General features: G+C 49.4%; 1 protein-coding gene across 1 annotated transcript in view; it reads right to left on the bottom strand.

The window, feature by feature from the left end:
* Fam53b (family with sequence similarity 53, member B) overlaps positions 1–16,044 on the bottom strand; it is a 95,637-nt gene extending 79,593 nt beyond the window's left edge. The window contains exon 1 of the mRNA XM_013021968.1: positions 15,921–16,044. The gene's annotated coding sequence lies outside the window, so the exon portion shown is untranslated. The remainder of the gene's footprint in view (positions 1–15,920) is intronic.
* Between the last annotated feature and the right edge of the window lie 326 nt (positions 16,045–16,370).

Here is a 16,370-nt window from a genome sequence, read left to right as displayed (position 1 = left end):
CTGCCAGAGGGGAGATGTGAGCATCCAAGTGCAACCACATACCTGTCATGTGGCTTTAACTAGGTCATTATGCCTCTTGGCACCTCAGTGTCCCTCCTATGCACAGAGGAACCCCAAACCTATCCTAGAACAACTACTACAATAGGCTGTGTGCTGTGCTGGTCCTCCTCAAAGCTGGCCTGCTGTGTTCAAAGCCCCAGGAAGCCAGATCACAGCAAAAGCCAGATTCTCACTTGCTGTCACAGTGGCTTGGATATGACTTTCTGGGCCGGAGCAGGAGACCTTCTGGATCTTCTCAGGGAAGGGGTAGGAGTAAGGCAGTACAGCAGGGCCAGTCCCACCTCATCACTCCATGAACTAAGGAGGGAATATATACAAATGCATTTTCCAAGCTAGGTCCATAAGCACATAGGAGTATCTTGGCATCTTTCAGTAAAGCCAGCTCTATTCTGAACTCAAGAAGTTCCTCAGGTGGCCAAGAAGTTAGCCCTTGACCCATTGTGACACCCTTATTGCCCACCTCCCAGAGACCCCATCTCTTCTTCCTTTAAGTATGTGTATGACTTGTGGGGCCCCTCCACTGGGACAAGCTCTCTCCTGCAGGAGGACTCACATTGTCCAAGACACACTGCCTTCCTCCCAGTGCTCCAGAACCACAGCACCTGCTGGAGGGAGGGTGATCTGAACCACAGATGACTCCGGACACAGCTGGTATCAGGGGAAAAGGGAAAAAATGGTCTCTTCTTATCAGAGAGGTCTAGGGACTAATGCCCCCTTCCCACACCTGTCCAGTATGAAGTGGAAGACTGGAGGTGGTGTGGGAGGGAACCAACCAGCTCCATAGGAACCATTACAAACAGAAGGGCCACCAGGTCTTCACCTGTCACCCACTTAGAAGTCACATCTCGCTCTCAGCTCCCACTTCAGAACTCCCAACTCCAGGTCTGACTGAGTCATATCTCCCAATCTGTCCTACAGAGGCTAATTAGACAGGCTAATCAACCAAACTTGAAGCCTTCTGTCTTCCTCCCTCTACCCTCCAACACTGCAAGCTTGACCACACATTCACATTCAAGAACACTGTCATTTGCTAAAAGAATGTTGAAGAGGACTGGGAAGGTGGCTCAGTGGTAGAGCACTTGCCTTGCATGCATAAAGCCCTGGGTTAGATTCCTCAGCACCACATAAGCAGAAAATAAAAAAGCCAGAAGTGGTGCTATGGCTCAAGTGGTAGAGCGCTAGCCTTGAGCTGAAGAGCTGAGGGACAGAGCCCAGGCCCAGAGTTCAGGCCCCACAACCAGACCCCAAAAATAAAAAAAATAAAAAAAAAAAGAATGTTGAAGAGTTGCCACACATGTCTGTTTTAGGACAAGTATGGCCAAGCTCACAGCACCTCTCAGGTCAATTGCCTAAGGCCGCGATCTGGTCCCCAGGAGAGGCAGGGTGGACTCCAGGAACACGAGTCCCATCGTCAGCTACAGAGGAGGGGGCTCTGTGTGTGGAGGAGCTACCCGGAAGACCAAACCAACACCAATGTCTTGGCTCTTCAGAAGAGACTCAGCTAAGGAGTTAACTAAGTCTTTAGTCACTCAGCACTAAATTACTTTCAGTAGGCCACAGGATTCATGTATGAAATTTGGGGGGTAGCTGCTTTTGTTTTCCTGAGGGAAGAAGGGCAGGAGGGAAATGAACCTCACTGGCAACGTATTTTCCACTTCCATCTAAGCACTCTGGGTGTGACAGCCAGACTTCCTATAAAGCAAGGTCATAATCCTGGGAGTGGTGGTAGTAGATGGAGGGTAAAGAAAAAAACAGCCAATCAGAGTCACTGGTCTTGGAAGCAAGGTACCCTGGGAAGCCATGTGCACTCTTCCAGCCTCAGAGGCCAGTCTCTGTCCAGCCATGGGTAAGTTTCTTAAGGACCTTGGGAGTTAACCCAGTCCCCAAAGATGAGTACATCATCTTCTTCAGAAACAGCCTATGTCCCAGAAGAACAAAAATGATAGTTTTTCCCACAACCTCAAAGTGCCTGATAAACTGACCAGCAGGCCAGCTGCTGCTATAACTGTGGCATCATCTGAATGGGGTTTGAGTGCAGACTTCCTTGCTCTTAGAAAGTTCATTCAGCCAGTGGCACATGCCTGTAATCCTAGCTAATCAGGAGGCTAAGATCTGAGGATCATAGTTCAAAGCCAGCTCAGGTAGGAAAGTCCGTGAGACTCTTATCCCCAATAAGCCACCCCCGCCACCCCCATCCCCCCCAAAAAAGCTAAGAGCAGTAGAGCGCTAACCTTGACAAAAGAAGCTCAGGGACAGTACCCAAGCCCTGAATTCAAGCCCCAGGACCAACACCAAAAATAAAAATAAAAGTAAAAAAGAAAGCTCATTCACTGAGCCAGCAGCACACTCATTCCTCCACTTCCATCCACTCAGCTATGCTTACTGAGGACGATGCCTGCTCAGATCATGGCAGGTAGAAGACACAAACATTCCAAAGCCACAGTTCCCTCTCCCAAGGAGACAAAAACAATGAATGACTGACGTAGGAGCAAAATAAAGCATGAGGAAGCATGCATGTATAAAAATAGCATGCAGGCTCAGATTCCTGGTGCCCCATGCCTACAATCCTAGCTACTCGGGAGACTGAGATCTGAGTATTGCAGTTCAAAGCCAGCCCAAGCAACAGTCTGTGAGACTCTTATCTCCAAGTAACTACAAAAAAGCTAGAAGTGGAGCTGGGACTCAAGTGGTACAGTGTTAGCCATGAGCACAAAAGCTCAGGAAGAATACCCAGGCCTTGAGTTCAAGCCCTAGGACTGGCACCAGAAAAACACCCAAAACAAAACAAAACAAAAAGAGCATGCAGGGTTGGGAAAGATGGGTGAGAACGATGGAAGGGGGGCACGGATCAAGATGCACTGTGGGTATACTGTGTGATCTGGGCATTGCAACCCCCCTGTAAACTAAAAAGAAAGAAAAACAAATAAATCAAATAGTGTCGCATAACTCAGTTTGCACAGAAATTTGCAAGTGTATGCAAAGCCTTCCTATTCCCCTCCCTCACTTACCTTGCCTATCTGGCAGACCCATGCTCACTCCACTTATTTTACCAAGCTAACAGAACACTGACTGGCCTTGCAAGTGGCCCGCAGTGGTCAGGTTGGCAAAGCCATACTGCAGGCTGCTTAGCCAGGCTGCCCAGGCCTGATGCTGGGTGTGGCCCAAGGGTCAGAGTCCACACAGGTATGTATAGCAATAGCCACCACACCCCTGGGTGAGCCTCATTCTGAGAACCCACACTGGGGCTTGGGCCCCCTACTGCAGAGGAGCCACGATGAAAGGCAGCTAAGGAATAAGATGGCTTCCAACTTCCACAAAGAGCTCAAGATGAGCCCCAAACATAATTTATCCATGTCCTAGTACCCTCTACTACTGTCCCCAATGACCACAGGCACCTCCTGTACGCAATCCATCTGTGTGCAGGGGGCAAAGGGGGTGGTGCCATGATGAGAAACCCCCTCTTTGCCTAACAGAGAGGAGGATGAAGGATGACACTTTCACCAAGTTGATAAAATGCAGCTTTCCAGAAGGTGACAAGAAGTCACCATGACCCAACAGAAAACCACCTTCCAGAACAGCACCAAGAGCAAAGGAGAAGACCCAAAGTGTTGAGTATTATAAGGTACCATTTGGGAAAAAGTAGGTACTCGTCGTACTAACAACGCAGAAGCTTCTGGGAATGGGGGAGGGGGCAGGAACATAGATAAAAGAAGAGACTTCTTCAAGAATTCCTTTTTGTGCCACATGTAGGTACTGGCCCATGCAAAAAACACACATTTGTAGTCTGTCACAAGCAATGTGTTCAGGACTAGCCTACACAGCCCTGGCCACTGCCCAAGGGCGCCCCACAGTGAGTGAAGATGATAGCCAAAGGTAGAGATGCCCCAGAAAAATCCAATGTACATGTGACGCTGTGTGCTCTTTAGAACAGACGTTTGCAATAAGGGTTTTCTTGTGCACTTGAATTCACAGGTAGCTCCTTGTACACTCCTTGCTGTGTTTCTTCCATCCTCACTTCCTCCTGCCCCAAACCCAACCCTCACTGGGCTGGCTGTGCCAGGGACCAAGGGAGGGAGGGAAGGAGGGAAGAGTCATGTTCACACTAACACTGAGTGTTCAGACACGGTATCACAAGGCACTGGGACTTCCTGGAAGAGATGCTATGAGTATTAACATCCAGAGCTGGGGTCAGAGGATTCTAGAAGGAAGCTAGAGGCTGTGGAGGAGTTAAGAGTTGAGGGCTCACTCCTAGTTCTAGTGGGGAAAGACCCCATGATGCCCAAACACAGAGAGTCTGGCCAATACCAGCACTTCACACAGGCCCAGAAGAAAGGGGTCTGCCACAGAGGATGGCCTCCTACCTGCCTACCACTTGCTCCAATCCCACTGTAGCTGCCAGGCCTGGCCTGTAAGAGGCCAGATAAGTGAGCTGAGCTATGAATGGCACAGGCTGAACCAAGTCAGGTGGCACCCAGGGGGCCCTGACATGCCCCAAACCTCTCCCTTTCCTAAAATGGCACAAGACAGGAACGAAGCTGCGGAGTGGCTATGTCTACCTCCAAGTGCTCGCACAGCCCCGGCCTGAGCCAGGCAGCTGCCCCTGCATGCTGACAGACAATACAGTCATTGTGCTGTCCCTTGGGGAGGGGAGTGGCCGCCCGGGGCCCACTATGAGAAAGTCGTGACCATCTCGGACTGCACAGTTACAAACATGTGGTGGAGGCATGTGCAGGGCACGTGTGCCCCACATGCTGTCACGGCTATGAAAACACAAAGGCCAGTGTGCCACAGTGTGCCGGGACTAGTGGCAGGGGGAGGGGGGCACTGGTGCCACAGGCAGGGGTCAGAGCAACAGCAGGGATACCCAGCTCAAACCAGGACTGACAATGTCTCCTGGTTGTGAAGAGCAGGGGAAACACTCCCTTTACACAACAAAACTGAGAGGAAACTACAAAGCTAGGCAAAGATGGCGACCGCTAGTTCGTGTCAAGCCAAGGGCACGGGCCAGCAGTGATTTCACACTCACTCCAGAAAACTAATGACCGAAAGTGAGAGGGAACCATTTGTGGCAAGTAGCTAACCACCTCTACCCCACCTGAGATCCAGCATAGACCCCAAGGTACAGCACTTCCTGGCTCTGGGCCTCAGTTTCCCCAGCCATCACAAGGTCTCCTTCACTTCCAGAAGGCTAGGTCAGGCCCCCGTGTTGCTAGGTAAGAGAAGGGATGAGGCAGTTGATTCAGAGCAGTTGGCATCCTGGGCCCTACTATACGTGGGGACGTATCAACGTAATAGTATATACTCTGGAGTCCAAGGGAACCCCACCTGGAGCTGACAGTGATCTGGGGATCACCTCAGAAAGCAAGGGGACCCCAGAGTAGTCACAGTTCTGTCTGCTCGACCCAGCCTTGGCTTTCCTTTGGTGACAACAACTGAAGTAAATCTACATGGGAAATCAAGGCTCAAAACTTTGACCTCTCGGGCTGGGAAGGTGGCTCAGTGGTAGAGCACTTGCCTTGCATGCATGAGGCCCTGGGTTCGATTCCTCAGCACCACATAAGCAAAAAAAAAAACCAGAAGTGGTGCTGTGGCTCAAGTGGTAGAGCGCTAGCCTTGAGCTGAAGAGCTGAGGGACAGCGTCCAGGCCCAGAGTTCCAGGCCCCAGGCCCCACAACCAGACCAAAAAAACAAAAACAACAACAACAAAAAACTCTGACCTCTCCTGAGGACATCTGGGGACCAGATCAGGAGAGGAGAGAGGCAGGAATGGTCAGTGGTGGCGGTGAGAGAAAGAACTAGATGCAGGTGGGAAATAACACATCTCCAACTAGCAGAATGGGAGTCTGAGGACAAACTGCTTTCATGAAAATGGCTGACTAGAAGACAACACATTTCTGGGCACCTAGGTCAAGCTTCCAAGAAAGTAAGACACCAAGCTCTAAATGAACCTTACTCAGTGTGGCAATCAAAGACAAGGTCAAACTTGTAAAATGGGCGCCGAGCGCTCCACAGGCCAGGCTCAGCCATATGCCTCATGGGCAAAAACGTATGTTTATCATCTGCTTCTTCAATGTGGGACCAAAGTGTGGTCACCGGACCACGGCAGCACCCAGGACTTCCAGTTCCCACCTAGGACTTCTGAGTCAGAAGCTCTGAGTATACCTTATATAGCTAATGTATTCTCTCTCTCTCTCTCTGTTGGTCATGGAGCTTGAACTCTGGGCCTGGGTGCTGTCCCTGCACTCTTCAGCTCTAGGCAAGTGCTCTACAGCACCATTTCTGGTTTTCTAGTAGCTTATTGGAGATAGGAATCTCATGGACTTTCCTGCCCGGGCTGGCTTTGTACCGTGATCCTCGGATCTCAGCCTCCTGAGTAGCTAGGATTATAGGCATGAGCCCCTGGCGTCTGGCTAATGTATTCTCATTTTAGTATTAAACAAAAAATAATTTTTTAAACAACCTGGTCCTCAGACTGCAAAAACCAGGATCCTAGCAAGTGGGAAAGCAATGTAAAGAGGAAACCAGCACAAAAGCCATGGGGGCCTCTAGACAAGGCCCGAGGTGAGCCTAAAATGGCCTAATCCTCCTCCTTAAGGAGTTTCCCAACAGTCTCCAAAGTGCACTCAAGATGAACAGGGGCATCATCAGGGCCTCTAAGCCTCTTTTCCAGAGCCTCAGCCTAGCAGAATCAGAGGCTGGGCCATCTTGAAGGTGCAGGATGAGAAGCAGAAAGGGCTCTCAGGCAATGTGACCCATGGTCCACATGGCTCAAAATCAGTAAAACATCTAGAATGACACTAAGAAGTCCAAAGGTTACCATGTGATATAAGAAAGGTGACAATCAGAAGAAAAAAATGTTTGCAGGACCAGGTGTCAGTGGCTCACTCCTGTAATCCCAGCTACTTGGGAGGCAAAGATTAGGAGGATCACAGTTCAAGCCAGTCCAGGCAAAAAGGGCAGTTGTGGTGTTACTCCTGTGTCATCCCAGATATGACAGGAAGCACAGCATGAAGTTCCAAAGGAAGACCATGTTCAGGCATGCCTAGGAATAAACCAAGACTCTACCTCAAAACAGCCAGAGCTATGGCGGCTCATGCCTGTAAAACCTAACTACTCAGGAGGTTGCGATCTAAGGAAAAAAGGTTCAAAGCCTGGACAGAAAAGCTGTGAGATTCCACCTTCAAACTAACCACCAGAAGGCTTGACTGAGGCTGGGTGTCTGTGGTCCATTTCTGAGGAGCCTGAGGTCTAAGGATTACAGTTCGAAGTTACCCTGGGCAGGAAAGTCCATGAGACTCCATATCTCCAGTTAACTACTAAAAAGTCAGAAATGGCACTGTGGCTCAAAATAGTAGAACACTAGCCCAGAGCACAAAAGCTCAGGAACTGCACATAGGCCTTGAGTTTAAGCCCCATCATACACTCTCTCTCTGCTTCTCTATCTCTCTCTCTCTCTCTCTCTCTCTCACACACACACACACACACACACACACACACACTGGATTGGAGGCAGCTCAAATGGCACAGTGTCAGCCAAGCCAAGCCAACAAGTTCAGAGGCTGTCCCTCCCCCCCAAAAAAAGGAACAGAAAAGGCCTTTCCTGGAGGTATAGCTCAAGGAGTGGTGTAAGCAAGACATAAAGTCCTGAGTTCAAATCCTAGTAACACACACACACACACACACACGCACAGCTTATAGAGGAAGAATAAAACAGCTTGTAGAGAGAGTATTTCCCTCAGGAAGAAGAAAACACAAGCAGAAATGATGAATTAAAGTGGCACTTACTACTAGAATATCTACGAGTATCTGAAGAGAAAAAAATGTGATTCTTAGCCCGGAACTACAGTGGCTCACACCTATAATCCTAGCTACTCAGAAAGGTTGAGATCTAAGGATGATGGTTCAAAGCAAGCCCAGGTAGGAAAGTCTGTGAGATTCCTATCTACAATTAACCACCAAAGGAGTAGAGCTGTGGAGCTGGGTGGCTCAGTGATAGAGTGCTTGCCTTGCATATATGAGGCCCTGGGTTCAATTCCTCAGCACCACATAAGCAGAAAAAGCCAGAAGTGGCACTGTGGCTTAAGTAGTAAAGTGCTAGCCTTGAGCTGAAGAGCTGAGGGACAGCGCCTAGGCCCAGAGTTCAGGCCCCACAACTGACAAAAAAAAAAAAAAGAGCAGGCCCTGGTGGCTCACACCTGTGATCCTAGCTACTCAGGAGGCTAAGATCTGAGGATGGCAGTTAAAAGCCAGCTCGGGCAGGAAACTCCATGAGATGCTCATCTCTAATAAACCACTCAGAAAACTGGAAGTGATGCTGTGGCTCAAGTGGTAGAGTGCTAGCCTTCAGCTAAAGAGCTGAGGGATAGTGCCCAGGCACAGAGTTCAAGCCCCATGACCAACAAAAAAACTCAGAGAAGTGCTTTAATTTACCCTGAACAATTGTTCTTGAGCATCAGCAAAGTTATTTACCAATTCATGGCTGTGAGACTGTCCAGAAAATTTTAAAGATTTTATCTTTTATTTTCACAAGAGAATCCTGCAACATCTGTTAAAATTCATGGAGAGAGGGACTTTCAGACCAAGATTAAAATGGATAAAGCACTGAGTGACTTTGGGGGAGAGAGAGAGAAAGAACCCTGGAGTCACCTGGCCTCACAGCCCAACCTGGAACAAAGCTGGGGCCAGAAAGGAGCTGGGCTGACTGGCTGGAGTCTTAAGGAATATGTCTGAACATTCCATTAGTTACTGAGGGAGCACTTTGACTTCTCTGAGCTAGCGCGTGCCTGAGTTTCCTTGTGAGTACAAGAACTAGCAGGATTATAGTTCAAAGCCAAAAAAAAAGAACTAGCAGGATTATTATTTTGAGCACTTTTACCAAACTAAGTAGAGAGAAGAAAATGTTGAATCTGTTCCCTGAACAGCTTGACCAGTCCTGAGAGCTTAGATTGGGAATATAAATGAGAAGCTGTAATGGCATGATCATGCCCAGCCCATGGTGGACAGCTTTGGCCACATTAAACCACGGAATTTCAAAAATCTTGCTTAGCTGGGGACTGGTGACTCATGTCTACAATCCTAGCTACTCAGGAGGCTGAGATCTGAGGATCTCAGTTCAAAGCCAGCCTGGGCAAGAAAATCCCTGAGACTCTTATCTGCAATTAGCCACTAAAAAACTGTAAGTGGAACTGCAGTTCAAAGTGGTAGAGTGCTAGCCTTGGGCAATAAAGCTCAGTGACAGCACCCAGGCCCTGAGTTCCAGCCCCATGACTGACAAAAATAAATAAATATATATATGTGTGTATGTATATTATAAATATGTATATATAACACATACTCTATTTTTTTTTTTTTGTCAGTCATGGGGCTTGAACTCTGGGCCTAGGCGCTGTCCCTAAGCTCTTCAGCTCAAGGCTAGTGCTCTACCATTTGAGCCACTTCTGGTTTTCTGGCGGTTAATTGGAAATAGAGTCTCACAGACTTTCCTGACCAAGCTGGCTTTGGACTGCAATCCTCAGCTCTTAGCTTCCTAAGTAGCTAGGAAGTAGCTAGGATTACAGGCGTGAGCCACCGGCGCCCGGGTGTGTGTGTGTGTGTGTGTGTGTGTATTATGTGTTGTATGTGTTGTGTGTAGCTTAGCCAGGCACTGGTGGCTCATGCCTATAATCTTAGCTTGTCAAGAGAGTAAGACCTGGAGGATCATGATTCAAAGCCAGCCCAATCAGGTCTGTGAGACCCCATCTAATTACCCAACAAAATGGTGGGCTAGAAACTTTCTCATGTGTTTGAGCACCAGCTTAGTAAGCTTAGGCCCTGATTTCTAGTCCTGGCACCTGAGTATATGGCACCAAAAAAAAAAAAAAAAGAGTCTGTTTTGTTAAAACAAACAAACAAAAGCTAGACTTCTTCATACCAACCCTTAAACTTTGTCAAGAAATCCAACCATTGGTAAAGCATCATTGGACCAAACAAATAATGTCTGGGACTACAACTGGTCCCCAGAGCCACCAGTGTACAAACTCTGGTCTACATAATGTGAACTACTGAGAGTTCTGAGAACACCCAAATAGCACAAGTTTTCATCTTGGTTGAGAGTCAAGGCCTTGCTTTGTCTCGGCAGTCCTCAGGCGTGTTTGTCTACCTGAACAGCTCCTGACTGTGAGTTAACAAGGCCTAGAAGTGATAGAGAGCTCAAGCTCCACATATGTTGAAGCAGAAATAGGAGGCTCTCCATCCTAAGGGACACTAGTCCCCCAACAGACTGCAGACATTCGTCCTGAGCTGTGACATTGTGACATGACATGGGGGGGAGGGGAGATTCCACCGGCGCCTCCGACAAGATGGGATGGGGAAAGAAGAGTTTGCACACCAAATATTTCAAATGAATGCAACTAAACTCAGCAGACAAGTAGCTGGACAGCCAGCCCTGGCTCCCTGACCCCTCTCCCGGCGCCTGGCTCCGGCCTGGTCTCGGTGAGCAGAGCAGCTGCTCCCTCCTTCCACTTCGGCACAGAACAGAGGATTCTGGTTTGATGACTTCCGTGCAAGATACAGAAACAAGAGGGGAGTTTCGTGCCTTTTATTTCAAAACAGCCCAAGACAAATGAAGACTTCTTGTACCATAACAACACACTCAAAGGGAAAGTTCGAGGCAGTTGGCTTTCTTAAATTCACCCCCACAGAGAGAAACCTACTTCTCTGCCCACAGGCCACAATAAAAATGTGATGGGGAGGCCAGCCAGAAGAGCAAAGGATTTCTCTTCCAAAAGCCATTTGGTGAATGGCTGATAGGAGAGGAGAGCTTTGGTTCCACACCAGGTCCCAGACCACCATGGCCCCCACTCTCAGGGACATAACTCAAGTGCAGTTCCTTCCTTGAAATGCGAAGGTAATGACCCCAAAACCGTTGTAAGGCAATTTGATGAGAAAATATATACCAAGTTTGGTTGGTACTAGTAAGTGCTCAATAAATGGCAACTCTCCAAGTGAAAAGTCAGATAATTTCCATTGTATACTTATTAGTTGGGGGAAGGGGGGCACAGTGAGCCTCTGAGAACTGAGATAGCAGTGAGTATTCCAGGAACAGCCTGAACTGCCACCACCTCACCCTCCACTGCAAAAGGATGCAAGCGGGACAACACTCCCGAGGGACCACCAGTACCATTTCCTCTCCTAAAGCACAAAGACCAAACGGTCCCATGTACTGTCCTCTAACTCCAATTTCCTCCTTCCTCCTGACCGGGCACTTCTTCCACCAAACTGGTAGGACTGCCTTCACCAGGCCTATCTGGCTGGTGCCTGTTTTCACTATGACCTAAGGTCCTGCAAAGTCCTCCCAGCATCTATTCTTGCATTTTATAAATGTTTCATCCTCCTATAAAGGGACTGGCCATCTTCTTGGAGGGGTTAATTCATGCATAGTGGCCTCCTAACAACACAGCCTAACTCTGAGCCACCCTGGCAGCCAGACCGGACCACAACCCACCCCATAGCAAGCAGCCAGCAGCTCTGCCCACACTCAGTCCATTGGCATGCACAGGTGTGCAGGTAGCACTGGCTCCAGTGACTGGAATGCATGCTCTCCATATTTGCTTTTACACTTCCTCAAAATGACTCTCACTCCACAGCTTCCCAGGTTCCTAGTGGGGCACATTTGGGGCCACCTAAGACAACAGCCACCATTCAGCCCTGCTCCCAGGTCCTCCCAGCACTGGTGTATGCTGCTAACAGCAGCTTAATGAGGAAGACAGGTGCCATCAGCCAGCTGAGGTGCCTGGAACTCCTTCCTTACAGGACTCAGGAGCCACACCTTTGAAGGCATAGAGCAGTTGGTTTCTCGTCTGCTGCCCACAGAAAACATGGCCACGGAGACAGATCCAAAATCTCCCTGTCCCAGCACAGCAGGAACGTGATAGGACCCATCGGGTCCAGATGGCCCACCAGCGAGCCCAACCTGAACAGGGGACATAGGAAAAAGAATTTCTGTAGACTTCTGCAAGGCATAGCATTTAACACGTTGGGGGCTGGTGTGGCAGAGGTGCAGAGGACAGGAAGCTCGGAGCTATGAGGGAGGAGCAAGGGTCACAGGCAGCAGGACTGAGGCTTGTTAGTGGGTCACAGAGAGGATGAGGGGAGGGGACTCAGGTTCCCTGGGTCCTGACAGATAAAGTTTCTGTCACCTCAGAGGCAATGTATAGTTCCCAATTCTGTGTCATTAGGCTGGGAAGCTCTGGGGACCTTCTGCATTCAGGCCTCCTCCTTACTTTTGTGTCTCTCGCCTTTGGATTCCCGGCACACTGGGAGACAATGGCCCAGTGGCACACGCTTCCATGAAGACAAGGTCTGTCTCTGCACTGTCCCACCTGTGCCACAGAGGAAGCTGGGCCCCTGGACAACTGAATATCTTTTTTCTTTTTCTCTTTTATGCCAGTCCTGGGGCTTAAACTCAGGGCCTAGGCACTGCCCCTGAGCTTCTTTTGCTCAAGCTAGCACTCCACCACTTGAGCCACAGCACCACTTCTGGCTTTTTCTGTGTATGTGGTACTGAGGAATGGAACCCAGGGCTTCATGCATGCTGGGCAAGCACTCTACACTAAGCCACATTCCCAGACCTGGAGAAATGAATTTCTACTTTCCTCTGAACTTACTAGTTTAAACATAAACCGCTCCAGTTGACCATACTGAACAGCACAGTCTAGAGCGCAGTTACCTCCTAGAGGAAGGGTCAGGACATTTTTTTCCAGGTAGTAAATACCATCTATGAGGTATCTGCTGGTACAGCAGTAAGGCAGCCAGAGATGCTGTGTGTTCCAACATTAATTTATAAAAGCAAATTGTGGTCCAGATTTGGTCCTCAGGCTGTAGTTTGGCAATGCCTGACAGAATACAGACCAGCCCCCCTGCTCGGTGACCTTGCTTACTAAAACCTTAATAAGGGCTGGCAGAGCAGAGTCTCGGCAGAGTTGTGGCTAGACATGTACAAGGCCCTGATTTCCAGTCCTACCACCATATACACACAAAAAAGGAGCAGCAGTACTATTCGCTTCATAGTACGGCTGTAAGAATGAAATGACAAGACTGTATGTAACACACTTAGTGCAGTACCAAGCATACAGTGAGCAGTCAAAAAGTATATGTGAGCACTGGGGTGGAGCGCTTGCTTAGCAAGTACAAGAGTCCTGGGTTCAATTTCCAGTACTGCAAAAAGAAAAGCCTTTGTGGAATCAATGAGTGTGGAATGATTTGTACTGTCCTATGTGCTGCTCCTCTGCTATAAAGCAGACACTATTATTCCCAGTGTATAGCTGAGAAGAACTCAGCTCGGAGAAGTGAAGGGGCAATCAAGTGCAAACAGAGGCAGAACTAGAGGAAGCAGGCCTAGAGCTCCACGTCCCTGTTTCCATGCCCTGCTCTCTCCTCTTCTCAGCTTTTTCCACAGCAGCCCTACCCAACTGTGCCCAACTGTCTGTACTCACTTGTGCTGCCCTGTAGCATAAAGGATTCCTTCAGTAAAAGAAGTCATTAAAGCCAGGTCCCTGTGGCTCATGCCCATAATCCTACGTACACATGAGGCTGAGATCTAAGGATCGCGGTTCAAAGCCAGCCTGGGCAGGAAAGTCTGTATGACTTATCTCTAATGAACCACCAGAAAAACGGAAGTGGTGCTGTGGCTCAAAGTGGTAGAGTACTAGTATGAGGGGAGGAGGGGTAGGAAGAAGGATGAGAGGAGAGGCCATTGAGAAACATTAGGTCAGGGGCTGGGAAGGTGGCTCAGTGGTAGAGTGCTTTTCTTCCATGCATGAGGCCCTGGCTTTGATTCCTCAGCACCACACAAGCAGAAAAAGCTGAAGTGGCTCTGTGGCTCAAGTGATAGAGCACTAGCCTTGAGCTGAAGAGCTGAGGGACAGCACCCAGGCCCAGAGTTCAGGCCCCACGACCAACAACAACAAAAAAAAAAGACAAAGAAAGAAAATAAGAAAGAAACATTAGGGGGCTGGGAAGGTGGCTCAGTGGTAGAGAGCTTGCCTTGTATGCTTAAGGCCCTAGGTTCGATTCCTCAGCACCACATAAGCAAAAAGAAAAAGCCGGGCGTGGCGCTGTGGCTCAAGTGGTAGAGCGCTAGCCTTGAGCTGAAGAGCTGAGGGACAGCACCCAGGCCGAGAGTTCAGGCCCCATGAATGGACCCAAAAGAAAATCTAAAAAAAAAAAAGAAAGAAAGAAACATTAGGTCAGCTGGGCACCAGTGGCTCACACCTGTAATCCTAGCTACTAAAGAGTCTGAGTTTTGAGGATCATGGTTCAAAGCCAGCCTGGGTAAGGAAAGTCCATGAGACTCTTATCTCCAACTAACTACCAGAAAACCAGAAGTGACACTGTGACTCAAGTGGTAGAGCACTTGCCTTGAGCCGAAGAGCTCAGGGACAATGCCCAAGCCCAAAGTTCAAGCCCCATGACCAACAACAACAACAAAAAGAAAGATTAGGTAGACAGGGCTGGGAATGTAGCTTAAGTGGTAGAGTGCTTGCCTAGCATGCATGAGGCCCTGGGTTCAATTCCTCAGTACCACATAAACAGAAAAAGCTGGACGTGGTGCTGTGGCTCAAGTGGTCAAGTGCTAGCCTTGAGCAAAAGCAGCTCAGGGACAATGCCCAGGCCTTGAGTTCAAGCCCCAGCACTGGCAAAAAAAAAAAAAAAAAAAATACAAACACTGGCCAACAACTTCTTAAGGTCTGTAGGATACCACATTCCCAAGTTCTTGTCTGGATTCCATGTCACCAGCAGCCAGAGAACCCTCCCCAAGGGGACAACCCTCATACAGGATGGCACCCTCCAGAACTGTCTGGATTCACTTAACTTGAATTACCTCCAAGCTGGAAACCACTGCCTCCGTCTTTTGGTGCTGGGGCCACAGACAGACACTTTTGTGGGTTTCTATTCCACATGAGCAGCCAGCTCCACCCTGAACGGAGGGCTTACCCCTTACTCTGCTCAGCACTGAGCCCCAGCTCCCAGGCAGGCAGAAAAAAACCCAGGTTTCCTCTTGCCTCTGCTCAGTCAGGTCTGCCAAGGTCAGACCCGAGAAAAGGACACTGCCCTCTTCTCCTCACAGCAAGGGGGCTCCTCACGTCACAGCAAGGGGGCTAGGCCAAAACCTGAAAAGCCAAATAGGAGACAGGCCACAGTCTCCCAGGGAGCAATACCTGCACTCCAGCTCTCTTCCTGGCCCCAAACTGAGGCTGAGTGCTAGGCCCTCTGTCTCCACACGCCCCTGAAGCCTGGCCATGTCACTCACTGCCTGCTGAGCTGGACTTCCCCAGACCCCACCCTGGTAACTGGACAGGATCAGCTCCCAAGTGCAGGGGAAGGGCCAGGCCAGCCTCTGTACACCAAGTCAGGGCTGAGCAGGAAGGGAAGAGAACAGGCACCTGCCGGCTATGCTTTATGCAGAAGGAAGGGGGCTTTGCTGTCCCCGGATCATGTCACATACCAGTGATTTCCTGAAGTCTTTTCTGCAACCCACAAGGACATGCCCAAACCTCACACATGTTATTTAAAATAAAAGAAAAACTTTTCTGAAGTGTGTGTGTTCCCCCCCACACCCCCACCCAAGGCAAGTTACAACCCATTCATCTGTGGCCTACCACACACTCGGCAGCCTGGGCGTCTGACCCACAGTCTCAGCTCCTATTTCTGGCCATGTCGCCCTTTCACTACAGGTTGTAGCTCACCTTTTGGCCAGTTCCAGCTCAGCCAGGCCCAATCTGTCTTTTCCTTTTCTTTCTGCTAGGTAAAGGCATTCTAGCGTCCTGGGGAGCTCTGCAGACTCATTACACCCAACTTGAGACCATTTGCAGTTTACTTACGTATTTCCCTCCTTGGAAGTCAATGCTGATGAGCAAAAGCTACGGGCTTGGAAAGACACCCCAGAAAGCCAAGAGAGGCTGCTGGCTGCAGGCCTGCCTCCTCTCAGGTCCATACTTTCCTTCCTTCTCCTCCCGGCTCGAGTCACATGCCACACAGTTAACTGGGCCTGGAATCTGAACTGGCATCTGAGGGCGGCAAGGATCCTGGGTGCTGGCCGCCAGCAGTCAGGTGACCCAGTGCCTGTGTCAGCAACGCCCCCACGTTCAAGAACACGCTGCAACAGAGCCCAAGGGGCGCCCAAGGCCCTTTCCAATCACACCAACATGGTTAGATGTGGGTTTTCCCCCACTTACAAGAGGGGAAAAAAAAGTAATCTGACAATGAATCAGACTGCTTCAACTCATGCCAGGCCCAAATGCTGTGTGTGTGTTGACTTCCTTAACCCCAGC

The sequence above is a fragment of the Dipodomys ordii genome, unplaced genomic scaffold (genome assembly GCF_000151885.1).
Source record: "Dipodomys ordii isolate 6190 unplaced genomic scaffold, Dord_2.0 Scaffold58, whole genome shotgun sequence".
Taxonomy (NCBI): domain Eukaryota; kingdom Metazoa; phylum Chordata; class Mammalia; order Rodentia; family Heteromyidae; genus Dipodomys; species Dipodomys ordii.
This window is presented reverse-complemented; position numbering and strand designations above follow the sequence as displayed.